General features: G+C 43.3%; 1 long non-coding RNA gene across 1 annotated transcript in view; it reads right to left on the reverse strand.

Annotated features, from left to right (window-relative positions):
* LOC136441212 (uncharacterized) overlaps positions 1-16,841 on the reverse strand; it is a 41,388-nt gene that overhangs the window by 1,421 nt on the left and 23,126 nt on the right. The gene's annotated exons all lie outside the window — the stretch shown is intronic.

Here is a 16,841-nt window from a genome sequence, read left to right on the forward strand (position 1 = left end):
AAATTACCTATAAGTTAATGCTTTGTAGTTGGCTTCATCCACTCCTTATACATGTAGCAGGATTTCACTGACCCCATAACCTGGGGTGTCTGTCAGTTCTCACACAAAAATGAAATAGTCTAATACTAATTCTGGCAACTCTAACCTAAATTTCCTGTACGTCACTCTTACCTTTACAAAAACTAAAGTAATATCTCCCGCGTTTCACAGAGGTAACAACTGAAAAAAATCACCTCTTCTGCCACACGCTGCCTCTGTTCTGCCACCCGCTGCCTCTCTTCTGCAATACGATGCCTCTCTCTATCGATCTGGCGCTGTGGTTCCAGCTCCTGGCGACGTTTCTTGGCCTGTCGGGGCTCGGGATAGCACCGCCAACCCCGCAGTTCTTCTTCCTGTAGAAAATGTATGATATAACTTACATGTATGAGTCAGTAAGGGACTTAACGATATTTACTGGGGGAGGTGGGTACCAGCTTCACTGGAGGGGAGGGCCATTGAGATTTTTGTTTGGCCTAGGGGGAGGGCCATCGAAAAAAAAATGATCGTGGGAAGGGCCATCAAAGAAGTTTGTTAAAATTCATGATCCATGTACCATCCAAAGTTCTGGTAATTAAAATTGTAGAATATGCTGTACTTCTCAGAAAATAGCATAGCAATCTGCCATTGAGAATGCCCATGCATCCCTAAAAAAATCCCTATGTTCTATCGAGGCGTGCGTAGAATCTGACTGCGGGGCGTCTGTCCGTCAAATGACCACCAAATCTCACTTTGAAGGGGCTGGACTCAGATTTGAACACACATTTTGCAAAGAAGTTGGTAAAAAAAAACTTAGACAATCAAACACAGACTTCATATTGTACTTCAATTCTATTCAAACACACAGGGGCTGTTAAAATTCAAAGCCCTTGTCTCCAAGCAGATTGAAGGATCCGGCTCTGTCTCGGTTTCTAAAACAGACATTTGTCTGTGTTTTTAACATTCATTGTTGTTTTCCAGTATTTCACTTTTAATCATTTTCCCAGTCCTATGGGGAAAAGGACAAGGCAGATCTTAACAACTGTTTTGAGATGAGGTGAAGGTCCCATCACCCATGACCAGTGTTGGTGCAAACAATCCAACAGATCAGCAGTGGACATACCCTCTGTGCCACACCTTCTTCTGTCTCCTCCGTTGTTGCTGTGTGCATATGAACACATGATTAGCCATTCAGGTGACTTAGTAATTGACTTGATTGTGTAGCCATTTTGAATTCATCCCAGGGTAAACAATCTTGCTACTTAGGCTGCCTTGGCTGTCATAATGACTATGCCAGCCAAAGCAGGACACGAAATTCATCTTTGGGAATAGTTACTTGTCATTCCATGCGAATTCCCCAATATTACAACAGTGCAAGTATCAGTACCACAAAGAGATGTGATCCTTATTCTGTATTTTTATATTGACCACAGTGTTGGTACAAACATCCACGTGATCAACAGTGAACATACGTGTACCTTCTGTGCCATGGCTAGCTGTACCTCCTCCATCGGGGCTGTGTGTGCACATAAACATCATGATCAGCCATTCAGTTGACTATGTAATTGACTTTATTGTGAAGAAATTGCTGAGAACCGACAAAAAAAAACATGAAAGTACAAAAACTCGCAACTTCTTTCCTTCTTCTCTTTTACTGCCAAGCCCAATATAAATAGGATCAACGGTAGACTGCGCACACATAGAGATGATTCTTGAACAGTAAAATAATGTTTAATGAAAAGAACCTAGCTTGTTACCCGAAACTAACAGTGTCGTATGAAGCAAAAAATATTGAGATTATGATAATGGTGATGATGATGACGAAGAGAATGAAAGTTACCTGTAAGATCTCTTCGGATTTTAAGGTTGAACCACCGTCCACGAACATTGGCATTTCAGGCCGGAATGGGTGGCCTGTTATTCCACTGATCGCGGCCCTTCGCTCATTAGCCACGCGGATGTCGTTTTCTAACAACATCCAAAGCTTGAGGTCTTGTGGTAGTGGTTCAGGAAGTAAGATGTTGACTGAATGAATGAATGAATGTTTATTTCCGTGTCCTGCGACAAAAGTCGCCCAGCCCATACGGGCTTATAAGACACCATACATAAGAATACATAAACTTGAGAGATGTAGGAGGTACAGTAGTAAATATTGATAATCAGAAATAAATCATAATAATAGCAGTACTGAGTAACAAAATAATATGAGCATAATGAAGTGGAAACACAAAAAGGAACACACCTGATACAGTGATTCAATTCAAAAAAGCAGGTGGTAAATAAACATAAATTAAATTCAAGTCAAAAGTTGTTGAAGGAAACACACGTATATCAACTCAGTATATAACAGTCAAAACAGTATATGACAGGGTAGAAACAAAATCAGACAAAGCCAAAACTAGATGCAAAATAGAATCAAATTGTTATGAGTAGATGTAGTGCTTACGTTCCCTCCAAGCCTTTTGAATGTATGAAGCAATTTCAAATACCCCCTCCGTGAATAACCAGTTAAGTTTTGTTTCATCTCTTTCCCAAATGATATCAGGTCTCTTGTTGTACATTTTGTTGAACAGTGTTTGGCGTAAACTGTCGTAAAAAGGGCAATAAAAGAGGAAATGGACCTCATTTTCAATTTCATGTAGATTACACAGTAGACAAATTCTATCATCCTCAGGAATGGCATTAAATCTTCCTGTTTCAATAGACAAAGGTAATATGCCCGCTCTCAGCTGGGCACACAGAGATCTCTGGGCTCTTGTAAGAGGGAGTGTAACATATCTCTCCGGAGAGAATGAGTCTCAAGGAACCCACGAGGATTGGTACGAATAACAGAGGTCAAAGAACAGAAACTTGCATCGATCTAGTATTCACCAACTGCTCGGAGAGATGCACACCAGTATCCTCAGTTCCCCTGGGATTCTCCGACCACAATATTACATACACAACAAGGAAAACAAAGGTTCCAAAGGCACAACCTCGAGTAGTCGTGAGGAGAACATACGGGAAGTTCAGCCCTGAAGACTTCCAGCGTGACATCGAGATGGCACCCTGGCACCTGATATACAATGAATCAGATGTGAATATGGCACTTCATGTTTTCACAACCATCCTCAGTGACGTCGCAAACAGCCACGCACCTGTAAAAAAGCGAACAGTGAGGTCCAGTCCAGCACCTTGGTTAGACGACGAGCTGAGAGAATTGATGCATCTCAGGGATGAAGCAAGAAGAGAATCCATCTCCTCTCGCCTGGAATCAGATGTTCTTGTGTACAAAAAACTCAGAAATACTGTCGTAAAACTAAATCGGAGGAAGAAAGCCGCCTTTTACAGAACCAAACTGGAAGAGGCCAAACATGACCCTAGGTCACTCTGGAAAACACTAAATGGTATGCTGGGTAAAGGCCGAAGTCAGCCAACTTGTGCAGTTGAACAGGATGGTGTTTACCTAACCAAAGCAGAAGACATAGCGGAGTACTTCAATCATTTCTTCACTCAAAAAGTAGAATCACTGAGAAATGGGCTAACCTCACAGATGAACGACAACTTACTTACCTTGATACAGAAGAAGATCATGGAAAACAAAGACTGCAACTTTCAGTTCAGTCCAGTGCATGTTGAAGAAGTGCGCTCACACCTGTCGTCTCTACCTGATGGGAAAGCAGTGGGTCTGGATAACCTGGACAACACACTGCTGAGACTAGCTGCCGAACATATAGCCCAACCACTTAGTTACGTGATAAACTTGTCTTTCATTACGTCTGTTTACCCAACTGAATGGAAAAAAGCTAAGGTGATTCCTTTGCCTAAGTCTTCGACTACCCGCTTAAGTGGACCGAATGCTAGACCAGTCAGTCTACTCTCAGCTATGAGCAAAATAGCAGAACGAGTTGTATACAGCCAAATCTCCAAATACTTTCTACAGAACTCCCTGATGACAACCCACCAACATGGCTTCAGGAAAAACCACTCCACATGCACAGCTCTCCTACAAATGGTAGATGACTGGTACCGTAACATTGATCATGGAAACCTTGTAGGCGCGATCTTCCTGGACTTTTCAGCTGCATTTGATTTGGTTGATCATGGATTCCTTCTTAGCAAACTACAATGTTATGGTTTCGACAGCAGTGCAGTAGAATGGATGAACAGCTACCTTTCAAAGCGCTTGCAATGTGTTAGCTATAATGGCTCCAACTCGTCTTTCAAGGAAATCATATGTGGAGTCCCCCAAGGGAGCTGTCTCGGACCCCTTCTTTTTAGCATTTTCACAAATGATTTGCCATTTGTCACAACAGAAGCTACATCAGTTATGTTCGCTGATGACACATCTGGCTATACATGTGCACCGTCTGTCTCAGCGATCACATCCACCCTGCAGAGGGAGCTGGATCACATAAGTGACTGGGTTCTAATGAACAGGCTATTCCTCAATGCTTCCAAAACAAAGTCAATGGTAGTTGGAAGTAAACCCAAAATAAGAAAGAATCCGGTACTCACCTTATACTCGAATGGCCAACTTATACAGCAAGTTAAAGAAACAAAACTCCTTGGCAGTACCCTTGATGAGTGCCTTACTTGGGACTGCCATACAAAAGTAACGGCAAGGAAAATGGCCTGCTCACTGGGAATGATAAAGAAATGCGCCACCTACCTGGACTCTTCACTGCTTAAACTCCTCACAGAAGCCCTCACACTTTCACACATCGATTATTGTTCACCCGTTTGGTCTTCTACGTCACAAAAGAACATTGAAATGCTGCAGGTTATGCAGAACAAAGCGGCGCGCCTTGTGCTGCACCTTGGCTATAGAACCTCTGTACTACACCTACATGCGTCGCTTGCATGGCGGCCCGTCAAAGAAAGGCTACAAATCAACACCGTGACCCAGTTCCGGAAGATACTCACCACACAACAACCTGCTATACTCTACCAACAGTTGTTTCCAGTTTCACAGCAGCACAGCTACAGGACTCGCAACGCTAGTAAAAACACTTATAAACTTCCAAAACCAAAAACCAATGCTATGAAAAAAACCTTCATGTATAGAGCAATATATATGTGGAACAGTTTGCCGCATAGAATACAAACCGCACCTCAGAGTAGTTTCAGGCAAGAGATGTCAAAGAATATGTGTATTAGTTAGCTAATTTTAATGCCGTAATGTTATGTAGCCTGTAGGCAATTCTATGTAGTCTGTCTGATGTATTTTCTGTGTATCATCATACTCCAGGAAGAGTAGCTTCATACTATGTATGAAGCTAATGGAGCAAATAAAGTATCCAAGTATCCAAGAGTCTTTTATCAGTGCATACGTTCTTAGTTTTGGCTTAAGCCAGAGCTCATAAGCCCAATTTTTTTCATATTGCGAGAATAGTACATCTTTTGTGAGTCTCGTGTCGCCTCTTAACCTATTTTGAAAAACATGTTCTTGTTCTGATTCAGAGAATATTTCATACAAGTCTTTACTCCAGGGACCATTATTTCGCAGGTCCCATCTAAAAACCTTCTTTGTAATCCTGTCGTCAGACATATTCACTAGCCTGTTCCACATAGCCACCATAGCCCCTTTCCATCTAACTTCACACGGTGTCCAGCCCATGTCACCATTTATGGCATGAGTGGGAGCAAAGCGGTGAACGCCAAGGAAGCACCGAATGGCTCTATTCTGAATAACAGTGCTTTTGTCATACTTTTTAAAACCCCACACACCCGCAGCGTAATCCAGTATAGGACAGACACATGAACTGTACAGTGTAGAGTAGGCTTCATATCCTAAGTCTTTTAGGACTTTAACTTTGCCAAGTATACCTCCCAAGGCCCTACCCGCAGCATCTGCAAGAATAGTGGTACCAGGGGTAAAAGTCATATGCTCATCTAAATGGAGACCTAGGTATCTATATGAGCTTGTGTACTCAAGTTTCATTTCTCCAAACATGAACTCATAAGTGCTACGCTTAGTGCCACGTTTTCTAAAGTGCATAATTTGTGTTTTAGACTGGTTGATCATCAACCTCCATTTTGAACACCACTGTGTTACTATGTTCAGCATTTCCTGTAGCTGGCCTTCAGACTCAGCCATGAGAACAATATCATCTGCGTACAGTAGTATACTGAGTATTGTATCGTCTATCCTCACACCAATTCCAGACTCTTTCACTACTTTTGCCAGGTCATTGACATACAGAGAGAATAAGGTTGGTGATAATACGTCACCTTGCTTAACTCCAACCGGAGTAGGAAACCATTGTGTGTTGTGTTCATTGAGTTGCACGCATGCCATTGGTGATTTATATAGTGTCATTAATGCTTCATAAAACTTGCCATCTACCCCACATTCAAGCAATCTGTAAGCCAGGAGATCCCTATCTATCCAATCAAAGGCCTTTTGAAAGTCTATATAACATGAAAAAGTAGTTTTACCCTCCTGAATCCTTGCTCTAATAACAGTAGAAATTGTATATATGTGATCAATACAGGCTCTCGCTTTGCGAAAACCATTCTGTTCATCTACTATCAGATTTGAGGACTCCAGGTATTCATTTAATCTATTATTAAGGACACTTGTGTATAGTTTGTAGACTGAGCTCATCAGGCTTATTCCCCTGTAATTCATAGGGATTTTGGAATCTTTCTTGGCTGATTTAGGGATAGGTTTTATTATTGATTTATACCAGATAGACGGTATAAGGCCACTATCAAAGCATTTTTGCACTAGACTATACAGGGAATGCAGCAGATTTGGGGTTTTTAACATTTCGTTAGAGATGTCATCAATTCCACTGGCTTTCCCCGTCTTGGTCTTGGCGGAAATCAAGGCCTTCTCCACTTCATTAAGTGTAATTGGGGAGTTTAGGGACGGATTTGAGGAGTAAGAAGAATCGCTCATGTTCCTTTCAAGTTGTACTTTCAGTGAACAGATCTCTTGGTAAAAGTCTTCGTCAAATTCAGCATCTCTATCCTTCCCTGCGAGTAAACCTGCAAAGTCATTTTCCCACCTTTCAATTACGAATCAGACTTCCTTTATCATCAGTGACCTGCATAGGGATCTTGGTACTACGCCTAGGTCCTAGTTTGTTCACTTCGTTCCAGAATCTTTGGGGATTGTTAGTCTGGAGACCTTCTAGTTCGAGGATTTGTCCTCGCTCGTATCTTCGTTTATAAAAACGAAGCTTTTTATCGAAAGCATGCTGCTTACTTCTAAAAACTATCCTGAGGTCTTCTCTACGCCTCCTACTACCCTTAAATCTGGTAAATTCACACTCGGCTTTCCGCATTTCCGACCATAAGTTATCTAACTCGGCATTACAAAATGCTTTACCAGGGCGATAAAGTTTTCTATATTTTGACACATTAACAATATCAACATCCTCACCTGACTTTAATTCATCATGTAGAGTGTCACAAAACGTGTCATACCAAGCGTCAATGTTGGCTTGACTTTCATGCATGGCTTGTAGGTTGTCTATCATGTTACGCAAAGCCAAACGGCTAACGGCAGAGGCCAAGAAATTCCCAGGTAAGTGTCTGATATTGTATTTCTTTGTCCTGCATTGTTGTGGCAGAGACTGTGGGTTTTCAACAACCTGGCTTCCAACATAGAAAGTCAAAGATAACACAGAATGATCTGGCAATCTGCTCCGATCGCCTATCAAACTTAAACATGAGTAACCACATTTCTCCACGATATCACTTGCAGTGATTACATTAAAGTCACAACAGGTCTCGAGGCAATCGTGGGGCGTAAGAATATAATCAACAACTGCTTTACCCTTTGTCGAGACAGAGGTGAAGTTGTTATTGTGTTGGCAAAATCTGCCATTTACCATACACATCTTCGCGTCTTTTAGAAAGTCAAGTAAACTAGCCCCATGATTGTTGACTGTTGTGTCAAGCGTCACTCGGGGAGGAATGCCGTCTATTTCTGTTATACAATCATCAAGATCACCTGTGCGACTATTGAAGTCACCACAGACATAAATACCATCAAAGGCTTCTAAAGCGTACATTTGACACAACAGGTGGGAAAGGAATTCGGCGGCATCCCGTCCCCATGGTGACTGCTCGGGGGAAAGGTAACACGAGAAGACAACAAAAGTATATTCAGACCTTCTGTGCTCAAAATGCAAACCTAAAATCCCGTCAACTTCTTTGTCAAGGATCATAATCTTATACTGTTCAAACAGGTCGTTTCTAACGAAAATGCCAACACCTCCTGAGCCCTTGACGGCTTTGCGATGGGTCTGAATTCGATTGTGACCATACCATGTATAATTATCTAACTCAATTACATCATCAGCTTTCAGATGTGTTTCATTTATGGAGATAATGTCCGGCGATAGGTGTTGCAGTGTGTTTTCTCTTAACTTACAGTTCAGTCTTGTCCAGCCATTAACATTCCAGTGAACTAGGCTGATCTTCTCCCGCACAGGTTGGGCGTTCCGTTCTCAGGGCTGGGATGACGGCGTGTTGTCGGCACGTGTGTCGCGACCGTCGCGCCTCTGGACCCGTCCGCTGCCGGTGATGAAGTAATCCTTCCCTCCTGGAATTTCCCGTAGCAGGGTCCGGAAGTTGAGTTCTATCAGCCTGTCAGTATGGCTTTTCGCCGATCGGATGAACACTTTCTCATAGATGGGGTGGCTCTTAAGCTTCTGTTTCCCTCTGAGTACGGCGATCTTCTCCTGGACGGAACGGAATTTTACCTTCACGACACCGGGACCGCGGCCTCTCGGCTTCATCCTCTCGACAGCAACAACAGGCACATCGGACTGCATTCCGTCGTGTAGCAGCTCCTCGATCCTCTCTCGGATAACTTCACCTTCCTCAAAGCGTAGACCTGAGACAATTACCGACTCATCAGGGTCGAACTCGCCCGGTCTGTCGTTTGATCCAGCCATCTTGGTCTCGATGGCCTCGATGCGTGCCCTCATGTGACCCATCTCCAAGTCGATGTTGTCTCCAATTTCTTTGACTTTCCTTTCCAGCTCGGCTTTGAGCTCATCCCTGGTGTTAAACAGCAGCTTTTCCAAGGAGGATTGTAGGCTGTCAACCTTGCTGTTCAGCTGTTTCTCCAGCGAGGCCTGCATACCATCGAATTTCTGGTGTAGAGCTTTTAGCTCGTTCATAATGGCGGCGTCTCCCTCCTTTTTCCCACCATTAGCTTCCAGCATTGCGTCTCGTTTGGCGGCTTCCCGAGTCAGTCGAGTACCTTTGTCAGACATTACTCGGCCTTTAGGTATCTCAGGCAGACAAATTTGCCTTCTTTCAAAAATTAAATCACAAACTGACAGCGATAGTTTGGCAAATCTGCGGAGACTCAAAACCGCCACCGCCTGGTCCTGAGTCTCTGACGACGACTCCTCTGATGAGCTGGACATCCTCAAATGCCAGCTCTCCTCCGCCTCCTGCCGGTCTTGAGGCTGCTGCTCCTGCTCTTCCTCCGCCTGGTCCTGAGTCTCTGACGACGACTCCTCTGATGAGCTGGACATCCTCAAATGCCAGCTCTCCTCCGCCTCCTGCTCTTCCTCCGCCTGGTCCCTCTCAGCTACCCTCCGCACATTCTCCATCGCAGCCGTGATGTTCTGGGCAAGATAACGGATCCGCTCCATCTCTATGTTGAGTTGATAACGGGAAGGCACGCCGGGTGGCTGCACGGCCCTCTCCATCTGGTTGATCGAATCCGCCAACTCCCGATGGTGGTAGCGGGCTTGAGCTAAGTATAGCTCAGTCGGGTCCGGTCCGTTGTTATGTGCGCCTCTGCCACCTCCATCACCGCCACCTCCGCCGCCGTGGCCTGTGCGGTCGCCACCTCCATCACTGCCACCTCCGCCGCCGTGGCCTGTGCGGTCGCCACCTCCATCACCGCCACCTCCGCCGCCGTGGCCTGTGCGGTCGCCACCTCCATCACTGCCACCTCCGCCGCCGTGGCCTGTGCGGTTGCCACCTCCATCACTGCCACCTCCGCCGCCGTGGCCTGTGCGGTTGCCACCTCCATCACCGCCACCTCCGCCGCCGTGGCCTGTGCGGTTGACAGTGAATCTTCCCATCTGCCTTTCGAACTGACGGATATGTGTGCCGTCAAGGTTGCCTTTGGTAGTCATTACGGGACAAGTTAGATGAAAAGGACCAAAATTGGCGGAAGGTTTTTCTTTAGTGTGATTAGAATGGTCATGCAAATGATTCATTTACTTTCATAGGACCATTTAGGCAAAGTAATAGACATTGAACACCATCGGCTAGTTCAATAAGGCCATCCACTAAAGATTTTGAAGATACTGGCTTTCTCCGACCAGGCGCAATACCATGCAAGAGTCATGAATGTGGCCATCAGTTCCGAACGGATCTGGGAAGGTTCTCAATGGTGATCGTTATCGGCCACATGCCTTGGGTTTGTCCGGAATGGAGAGAAACCATCATCGTCGTCTTCCTCTGCATTGTTCTTTGCACCCAGCTGCTTTAGAATATAGCCCTTGTCACACAGCCACATACCCTCCAGCACTGGCTAGAGCACCAACAACAGTCTGCAAATGCTGCATTTATGCTATCAGGTCGCCATCTCATCCTACTCCCTGCACTAGTTATGGTTATTTGCAGGCAATGCCAAGAATCCATTAGTTGCAGGTCATGCCTATTAGTTTTGCTGCTACAGCTATTTACATACTGAGAAGCACATTACGGCCACCCTCATCTAGCCACCATTCCCTACAAGGAATCATAGACATTTGAGGCTTCAATTCACTTCTTTAGTCTGTGTGTGGTCGGGCTGGTGACGGCGCTCCCAGTGGCACCCGCTGCTGTAGACCCTGAAATGGCGCCCGCACCGAGTTGAGCCTTCCTCAGCTCCTCCTCCAACAAGGCGACCTCTTGTGCTAACTTCACTCTCGTCAGCTGCTCCTGCAGTTGCTTCTTCTTTTCCTCCAGCTCGGCCGTGGTGAGCTCGGCAGAAACAAAGTTGAACTGTAATTCTAATAAATTGGACTTACCCAAATTTTCGACTGATCAGCTACAGTCTTTGTCAAGGAATGAGCAATCCACTGTTTCTGTGACGTCACGTTATGCAGATAGGATGCGTGACTCCGTAAGCAGTGGATCATATGTTGCAGAAAGTCTCTGTTAAAGGATGGTTGTAGAGCTCGTATGTAGATGACCTCTTAAATTCCTCTTGCAAAAAAAAGTCTGGTTCAGTGTCCAAGATTTTGTCCAGCGAGACCCAGTGTCCAGGTGACTCTATATGTATGTGTTGTGACACTTTGGAACTTATCAAACTTCTCTAACATAGTCACAGGGCAAGTTATCTTATTCGTTCTAGCAGTAGGCACTTGATTACATTCTCTGTACTGGTCAGTTTTACTTGATTCAATAAAGATTGTAACAAATTTGTCTGTAAAAACAATGTCATAGTACGTGATGCTGGCGGCTTCATCAAACCTTAGAAAACCTGCATACGAGATGAAAATCAAGATCAATGTACGCACAGTATCCAAGTCATCTTTTTGTCCATGTACAGACATAAGCACACAACAATGCTGGTGTCATAACTCTTTTTTTTCTTTTTCACTTTCGCTGCTGCTAAAATATTGCCAACAACCTTATTCTCTGTAGGTTAATCTATCCCTGCTTGCAAATGTGCCCACCTATAGGGCTACACCAGTTTAACGGTTAACGGTTTTCTTGGTTAACGGAATGATCAATTAAAAGGAGAAGGGTAGCCAGGCCATGGTTCCAATAAATCAGCAACACATCAAAAATTAATGGTACAAATCGTCCACCCCATCGGAACCAATCTCAATGATAAAATGAGGATGGGCCTCGACGAGATGTTGCAAACACTGACTGGGGGTCTTAAAGGCCTCAGAGCAGTTTTTAGCCGTGCAAGGCACAATGTTCCCGGTTATACCGTGGACTTTTGCGAGATGCGACTTCAATGATTTGACGCTATGTAATAACGTGTCACAGCCATGAGAGATAAAACGGTTACAGACGAAGGTGGCTTTATTCTTGTAGAGATCAGACGACATGATAATAGATCTCGCTTTCGCGATAGTATCAGGGCTAACATGGGCTTGAGATGCATCTGAAGTGTCCTCGTCGATGACAAGGCTGCTACTTTCAAGAGTGGAGTCTGACTCGTGCTCCCCCGCCGGTTGCCCACCGGGAGGAGTATTCACAGAACCAGAGGGGAACCCCTCAATAAGAGGACTTGACTCGTACTCCACCTATGGCTGCCCACAGGGAGGAGTATTTACAGAACCAGAGGGGAACTCCTCAATGAGAGGACTTGAGTCGGGCTCCGACTCCTTACGGAGCTTCTTCCCCTGGGCTGACGCCTTGACAGATACAGAGCCAGAACTCTCACTAGAGTCGATCCTCGGTCTCTTTCGACAATCTTTACTTAGACAGTTCGCCATATTGGAAAATCTGACGACATTTAAGTCACTCCCAGCATACACTTTGAGGACGGTGACCCCGCCAGAGTAGGTCACCATCACTCCGACTCGCTATACTCTCGAGGATGGTGTATGCCAGCATAGCGGATTAGTATGCTACCTCGATATGTATCGATGGATGGTGGTCCCCATTCTACGAGTATTATCGAGGATGGTATAAGAATGGGGTGCTGTTGGGAGGTGTCCGGTCGCAAGCGAGAATAGCTCACAGAGGGATGAACTGATTTAATACTGGGGCTGCTTCCATGAGAAGGCGATTTGGCCTACCATCTGGACCGGGAGCTGGAGGGTTGGTGTTGTCCCAAGGCTGACCGTTGTTGCTGTTCACTCACGAGTAACTCTCCCGCTTAGCACGGACTGCTACCGCTGGGTCGAAGTGGATATCACAAGATATAAGAGATACAAATTGTATCTTCTTGGTTTGTCGCAGTTGTAAAACACTGAATTAAAAAACAATGTACAGTACAAACAAGTTTCACTCCGGTCGGCGTACAGATAATCTCATACGTATAGAAAAACGATACATATACAAATAATAGACAATATCATTTCCCAAAAAGATTGGCAACATTTACATATATGGCGCAGAATAAGATACTAGTAACCATACTGGTTAAGCAATCTCGTCAGGTACGGTATCGGAGAGTTACTGAATCTCAGTGTGTGTTTTTTTAATTAGAAACAAGATACACATGGACATAATGGGCGCTACACTCAAGTACATAGACTGATTTTACAGCGCCACAGAAAAAAACTAAATAAGAAGAGACAGTGACAAACGTAAGCAAGTTTCTGAACAAACGTAACATACATAATATTAAGTAATTGAAATATAAAATACATAATACATACAACTGTACCGACCCTTGATTAATGTAAGGTAATATTCACAAATGATCGATGCAATGCGATTCTAAGTAGAAGTACTTAGATCCACCCTGAATCATTTATAAAGTTTTGTGTCATCAGCATGATTTTGATTTTATAAATGGAGGGTATTGTGGGTGAACCATTTAGACGAACTGTTAGTTTGGTTTTATCAGATGTTGTTGAAATTAATGAGATGGCCTATTTCCTGTGTTTTGAATAGTTTAGACCTTTTGTCAGTGTAAGAGTGACGATTTATCATACATATGCTTACATAGGATGCAGGACGGATTCACATGGTCATCTACAGTGTGTTTGCCTTAGGAATGTTCAATTTATGTCCATTTCGCGTGCATCTTCCCGAGATGACAGATCTACGGCTCGGCAGCCAATGTTCGAATTCAGAACCGAACGGAGATCTACCAAACTTCATACATAGTTCCCACTTTGGCACATCAATCAAATCCTTAGAGTGAGAGATCTGTTTAAGAACCAGTGAACCACTATGAATACCTTTTACAACTTCAGAGAATTTTGAAGTCAGCCTTTGGAAACACCAACCCACAATTGTTTGGTGTTTGGTGTTTGCCATGGCGCTACAGTTTAACAAAGACAAAAAGAAACCATTGGCAAGAAACTAACACCTATCCTATTGTACTGAAACACACATTATAACACAGTCAAAGATGCATTAAACAACTCAATATGTATTCACAAATCCGGTCCCGTCCGTCACACATCGAATATTCATCAAGTCACAGAACAAATTGTTTTACTTTTGACCTTCAAAACTTCTTCACACTTCCTCTTTCTGTATTGCTATTTGCCCACAATACAAAATGTCAATCCTTCTTGACATTTCCTCTTTCAGTATTGATCTTCACTTACAAAATAAACATTTCAATCCTTCTTCACATTTCCTTTTTCTGTATTGTCATTCGTTTACAACATAAACATTTCAAACGTTCTTCACGTTTCATATTTCCGTATTGCTATTCGCTTACAAACGAACATTTCAATCCTTCATATTTCCGTATTGCTATTCGCTTACAAACGAACATTTCAATCCTTCACATTTCATCTTTCCGTATTGCTATTCGCTTACAAATGAACAGTTTAATCCTTCTTCACATTTCCTTTTTCTGTATTATTATTCACTTACAAAATAAACATTTCAATCCTTCTTGACATGTCCTCTTTCAGTATTGGTATCTCTGTTCTGTCTCCCAATTGATTGATTACTTGTTTGATTGATTGATTGATTGATACACGAGGTAAAACTCTGAACATACATATAAGATAGCATGTAGGAGAACCCAAGGGAGCTCGCAAGATGCAAGGACACGTGGAAGAAGATGAAGAAAGACTGACTGCAGCTGCAGGACGTTTCAACGACTGTAGATGCAGAAACCAGTGGATGATGATGATGATGTAGGAGAACCCGTGGTGTCCGTCTTTGTCTGTGTCTCAGCATGTCTGTTGTATTGTTTATAGAAAAAAAAAAGAAGAATTTTATTAATCATCTATGTCGACAGGTATTCCAATGACGTAGTCCCGCGCACAGGTGTACAACGTGTCGAAATCTCCGAAATTAAGATCAGGTGAGAAGGAAATAGGTGAGGCCTGTCACGTGTACAGAATTTTCTCCAACAAAGAGACCACCCATGTTACCCCCATACACTCCAAACCTTTCCGCAGCTACTCGACGCTGAAGAGCTTGTTCCACCCGCGAAAAAGTACGCCAAGTTATCTGGTCCAAGGGTTCCAAGGTCTGACTGCAGCTCGCCGTCGTCGCGGATAGCTCCGAATAAAGAAGGGCCGTGTGGTGAGCCACGCCTGCCTTATATAGGGTTAGTTAATTAGGTTATTATGGATGACCAATCATGGCGCAGTGTAAATAGCAGGTAGGAGAATCCGTGGTTCGTCTTTGTACACACTACTGTATGTCTGTTGTCTGTTTGTTTATTGAAAAAAATGCCCTATGTCAACAGGCTTTTCCGACAATTACGAAATCCCAATAGGACATGATAATTCTACGTCTAATACACACTATTGTATGTCTGTTGTATTGTTGATTGAAATCAAAATAAAACAAAGAAAGAAATATCTATGTCGACAGGTAATTCCGATAATTACGGTATTCCAATCACGTAGTCCCGTGCACAGGTGTAATACGTGACAAAATCACGTCGGCAAGAACAGGTGAGAAGGAAACAGGTGAGACTTGCCGCGTATACAAATGTGTATGATGAAGATACAGATACAGATACACCCATTCATAGATAAGAGTGCGGTGTTATTTCAGAACAGACGTGTGAAAGATAGCAGGTGGGGGAATCCGTGGGTTGTCTTTGTGTTTCCGTCTTTGTATGTCTTTTGTATTGTTGATAGAAAAAAAAGTATTTTATTGTCTTTTGTATTGTTTATAGAAAAAAAGTATTTTATTAATCATCTATGTCGACATGTTATTACGACATTTACGGTATCCCAATCAAGTAGTTCCAAGCACAGGTGTAAAACGTGTCGAAATCTCATTAAGAACAGGTGAGAAAGGAAACAGGTGAGCCATGCCACGTGTACGGAGAGGCATAATAGGCCCAGTCACAGACTAGAGTGCGTTATTTCTCCGTCTTTGTACATGCCACTGTATGTCTGTTATATTGTTGAAAAAGAGTTTTACTAATCATCTTTGACGACGGGTTATTACGACATTTGCATCACATTACATAATATGTTATATACGGTATACCAATCACGTAGTCCGGCGTACAGGTGTACAACGTGACAAACTCTCATCAAGAACAGGTAACTCGGAAAGGAAACAGGTAAGGCCTGCAACGTGTACAGAGGGGTATAATAAGCCCATTCGTAGTGCGGTGATATTTCGGGACATACATGTCGTGAAAGATAGCAGGATCCGTAGTCATTCTTCGTCTGTCTCTCCGTCTGTGTACACACGTCTGTATGTCTGTTGTATTGTTCAGTGAAAAATAAGAAATGCATGAATAAATGAATGAAAAACAATGTCGACAGGTTTTTCCGACAATTATGGTATCCCAATCAATTACTTCCGCGCACAGGTGTACAACGTGACAACATCGCGTCGGCAAGAACAGGTGAGAAAGGAAACAGGTGAGGTCCGCCACGTGTATAGAGGCATAATAAGCCCATTCGGAGATTAGAGTGCGGTATTATTTCGGAACATACATGTTAAACGTAGTAGGTAGGAGAATTCCTTGTACACACTGCTCTATGTCTGTTGTATTGTTTATTAAAAAATGACATATCATCTGTCGACTGGTTATTACGACAATTACGATATCCGAATAGTACATAATAATTCTACGTCTAGTTCGCACTATTGTATGTCTGTTTTATTGTTTATTGAAAACAAATGAAAAATACATGATAAATGTCGACGGGTTACTAGTATTACGACATTTACGATATCCCAATCGCGTAATCCAACGCACAGGTGTACAACGTGACAAAATCTCATCGGCAAGAACAGGTGAG

The sequence above is a fragment of the Branchiostoma lanceolatum genome, chromosome 9, assembly GCF_035083965.1.
Source record: "Branchiostoma lanceolatum isolate klBraLanc5 chromosome 9, klBraLanc5.hap2, whole genome shotgun sequence".
Lineage (NCBI taxonomy): Eukaryota > Metazoa > Chordata > Leptocardii > Amphioxiformes > Branchiostomatidae > Branchiostoma > Branchiostoma lanceolatum.